The sequence below is a fragment of the Callorhinus ursinus genome, unplaced genomic scaffold (assembly GCF_003265705.2).
Source record: "Callorhinus ursinus isolate GAN/ISIS: 27379988/994484 unplaced genomic scaffold, GSC_fseal_2.0 scaffold9, whole genome shotgun sequence".
NCBI classification, from domain to species: domain Eukaryota; kingdom Metazoa; phylum Chordata; class Mammalia; order Carnivora; family Otariidae; genus Callorhinus; species Callorhinus ursinus.
In genome coordinates this window covers 35,147,553-35,152,430 of record NW_027397071.1, presented here as the reverse complement: position 1 = coordinate 35,152,430, position 4,878 = coordinate 35,147,553, and positions in this window count along the sequence as shown.

The window sequence follows — 4,878 nt, the reverse complement described above, 5'->3', positions numbered from 1 at the left end:
TCTACCTTAAAGCTAGAAAACCAAGAATGGGAATGGAGGAGAGAGATGGAAGATTCTGGAAGAAAAAAAAAATCTGGAAAGTCAATGCCAAGTATTAACAATAAACAAAATAATAATACTTTCCCTGGTGCTGTTCAAATGTTTGCTAAAAAGACAGGGATTTTGCCTTAAGCTTCAGATCATTTTGTTACTTCCAAGTCGAAATAGTGAAAGAACTGGACTGGAATAGGAGCAGTAAGAGCAAAAGGGCAAATCTAGGTATTCTACTTTGACCTATTAAATTGGACAATAAAATAGTCTCTGTGATGCCCTAATTATGAATAACCACCATTTTCCTCTCCCCTTATTAAAAAGAAAACAGAAGAGCAAATTGTAGTGAAACATGTAACTGAAATAGGGCATGACATCTTTAAAAAAATAAGCTCTTCCACCAAATGTCAAGGATTCTGTGGGTTAGATGAAATGAAATACCAATAGCTTTGTATTTCTCTTGAGATTGGAACATTTCTAGAAGAGGCTGACTTATACAAAAATGAAAAAAAAATCAAACCACAAAATTCTTAATAAAGACTTTTGAACCTCCAAATATGAGCTGTTAGTTTCTAAATTATTTAAATTACAAATTTCTGTATTCAAGTAATTCCATATATTGTGTAATCCTCAGGGTAATAAAGAAACAACTTTCTTGTGAAAATCATGGTTAAGGCTGGGGAAGTGGGGATGTATTGAGTCTCCCCCTAAAATGATGATTGGTCCATACTAGGTCAAAAGTTCATGTAGAATATTTAGTGAATTAATATTTACTTCCATCGATGTTTTTTGAATTGTTGTATATACTGAATCGAAATTTTTACTTTCACTTCCTCTTCAGATTTCATCTGTGATTTTGGGAAGATCACTGAACTGCAACCTGCCCGTTCATTCATTTATAACATTAATCTCTAGTCATTCATTTACTTAAAAAAATATCTACTGCATACCTTCTAAGTAAAAAGCAAATGGCTTGCTTCTATGTCAGATACAGTGACAGTTTAGACATGAGCCTCATTGAACTTATTATCTTGAGAGATAGAGGAAAATAACATGTATATAAATAATGTGTTCTGGGTGTTACGTAAAAACAAAGCAAAACAAAACAAAAACTATTATACGACGTTGAAAGTGACAAATGCCATAAAGAAGTTCAGATAAAGTACAATGTAAGTTCAGAGGAAGGCAAGATTATTTAAAGTAGAGATAAATGAAAGGATTTGGGATGAGTTGAAATTTTATCTGGGCATAAAAATGCAGATTGAATTTGAACATAAGGAAATCTGGAAGAAGCATATTCCAGGCAGGGGCAAGTGTGCACCAATGAGCTCAGTTATCCTAGAGCTTAATGTGCAAAGAAACAAACAAACAAAAGAGCACAGCAATAATCAAATTCGGATCAAACTGCAAGAAGTGCTGATGACCAGGGTTAGGAATCCAAGATTTATTCTGTGAAATTTAGTTGGACATGGAAGGTTTTTGAGGCAGGAAGAGATAGAAATGCATCACTATTTTAAGAAGATTAAATCTGATATGTGTGTGTGTGTGTGTGTGTGTGTGTGTGTGTGTATATATATATATATATAGTATTTTTGTCTTCCCTAATTGGACATGTGAAAGAATTCCCAGAACATTCTTACAAAATCCTACTTTTTTCATCAGCAACTTATGTGCTACTGTTTACATTAACAGTAATAAAAGATTAAAACATAATGAGCTCTATCAGAGTGTATTTACCTTAATACTGAAACAATGCTTCTTATAATAAATTTATTCACTGAAAAGGAAAGGAATAGAGAACAAGTGACAATAGCTTTTTTCCAAGTAAATTAGGTGTTAGTGTCAAAGAAAAATTAGTTTTAGGATTTGAAGCACTGTATCAAACAAGAATAAACAATATTATTGTTAATTTGGTTAACAACAGCATAGAATCCATCTTGGAGTGAGCACTGTTAAGTTATTCTCAGAGAGAAATATATATAATTATAAACAAGACCAATTTCTCCAGAGTCGTGTCAGCTGGATGCCCCCTTTACGCTTACAGTTGTGATTACATTTAGTGCAATATATTTACACCTTCCTGCCCATGCCCCCTTATGTCTAAATTCCTTCATGGAAACACCAGAAATCTGAAAGATGGCTTGTCAAAATGTTTTTTGTGACTTCTCTATAAGATTATCTTTTCTCCAGAAAAACCCACAGAGGCATTTCAGTGTGGGCATTGAGACTACTTATTTCCATACTCAGCCCATTATAGTATATATGGTCCATCTTTGCTGCTTCAAATAGCATCTCACCACGATATACATTTCCTTGGATCATTTCTACTTATCTTTGCCTTATTTTGTTTTGAGGTCTGGGCCATACCTTAAAAATATTTCTGTTTATTCTCATGGTTTTACATGCGGTAGACCTTGAAAAAAATTAGAAAATATGTAAGTAAATAAATAAATGGCCCATTTGGGAATAAAAACAACCTGAGGGAAGAAAATGCTGTTTTTCAACCCTTTCCCCAGACATAAGTATTTTGAAATCACACCATCTTCTCATTTTACATTGGAACAAAAACACTTCCAATCCTTCATGTGGTTAGAAATCTAAACACTGCCAAAGATACATTTCTCATTTCACACTTCAGAAATGATGCAAAAGATCATTTTATCCCCCTAGGGCTTGAAATAATGGGTAGTCTTTGCAAGTGCTCCTGTTAGAAAAGACTACAGATTACCCACCGTTCCTTTTAACCATAACCATCCGGACACCACGTCATCACCACTAAAAGCTTCATTTTTTAACAGGAAGGGGAAAAAGAGAGAAAGGGAGCAGGCAACACACCTGTAAATGTGTTAACTTCTCAGTAAATGTTAATTATTCATTCACGGTAGCAGTAGGCTCTTTCATATCCACCAAGTGCTTGGAATTCGTTGTTCGAGGTTATCCACCCCCAAGCCCAGGCTGATTTCACAAATTTCTCTTTCAAAGCATACCACATGCAAGATCTTACACCAGCTCTTCAGAAGGAAGGCATAATATGAATCTGGCATATAGGTAAATAAATATTGTTTGCAGATAGGGCTCCAGGTCATTTCTTTTTATCTCCTTCTGTCTTTGTTTTTCTGGTTTACACATTAGCTGTGTTGATTTCCCCCTTTCACACACTTTATTAGCATTGATGAATTCTAATGAGATATATTTTTTTTCCAAATACAAGAGATACAATTTCCTGAGTAGTACAATTACCAGTTTACTTAGGAAGCTTATAATAACTGAGTAACTGAGGTAAGTATTGGATGAACTATTTTAAGTTTTCTGTAACATGGAGATTCAAGGGACTGTGTAAGAACTATAATGTGTACAGACTTAGAAACCATTTACTTGCTTCAGTGACCCCAGGCTAGTTCCCTCCATTTTCTAAGACTTCATGTTCTTGTCTATAAAATTGTGATGACAAACCCTAATGCAAGGGTATGTCCTGAGGATGTAATTAAATTTTCTGTTACATAGTAGGACTTTTCAACTGTGTTTTATTTTAACCTAATCTAATGCAAACAGTTTAATGCAAATTAATAAGGTTCACTGTTACGGGAACCCAAATATGCCTTTATTTCAGTTGATTTTTGTCAAACAAGTCCCATTATGAAGCCAACAGTGAATTCTATGTGGGTACAATATAATTAGTATCTCTTAAAATTAATTTTCACTGAGCATTATAAATGAGCACAATTAGTATTAAGAGAAAACTATTGATATTCTGTGTTCACTCATTAAATGAAAGTGCATATTTAGGTCTCCTTTCCAGCTTAACTGTCAAGCATTTTCTCAGTCAATGACTTGCTGCCATTGCTGCTATATCCAGAATACACAGTCTGATATAACAAGCAACAAATATTTATTTCATTTCTATGAAGTGGAAAGACATTATGCACAAGGCACAGCCCATGCAAGACTCTATTGAGGATGATACTCCCTGGACAATATGATAAGGGTTTTGGGAAAGAAAGTAGCTCAATTTTCATTATATGTTCTTTGATACATTGTGATTTTTAAAGCATATTCATGTATAATATTCAAAATAACTAAAAGAAGAAAGAGAACATCTGTCTTCAAAAAGATTTTTAAACTGGAGCGAGAAAGAATATAATGCACAAGGACATGATGACCTATGTTTGGCTTAATACTCTGCTGCCATCTTAAAAATCTTAGTAATTTTTGGACAGGGGGTCCAACATTCCCATTTTGCATTGGCCTGTGTCTTATATAGATGCATCTTTATACACAGAAATGTGGGATTACAAGGTAGACTGTGGTAAGAACAAAGTGAATAGTACTCACAGTTCCTGACAGAGAGAAAAGAAAGCCAAACCACTGTGACTAACAAACAGGCCAAAGTCGGATAAAATGTATCATCTGTAAAAGGAACATGTTATGCAAAGCATCTTATTATTGTAAATAGTCCAGTCTCTAATGTGTTTTAACTCATTTTCAAATAGACCAAACCCTCTCTTCCAGCCAAAGGATGATTAGAATTTTATGTTTATGATGTTTTTCAACTTTGATGCACTAACATTTACAAGTAGCATCTGTTCACTTAGACAGAATAGTTTCCTAAGTGCAAACTAATATCTACTAGTAATCAAAAGAGTGTAGGCATTTGTTAACTTAGTGAAAGTTAATTTCCCTCTCCTTTAAATTTAAAATTTTCTATCCTTCCAATATGTTGCTGCTATTGCCCTTTTGAAGGACCCCTTTGGGGATTGATCATGTCTATAATTCATGCAACAGGAGCAACTTGTTGTCAAACCACTGACAAGCTCCTGTCAGATGGGTCACTTTGTTGACACATCTGAA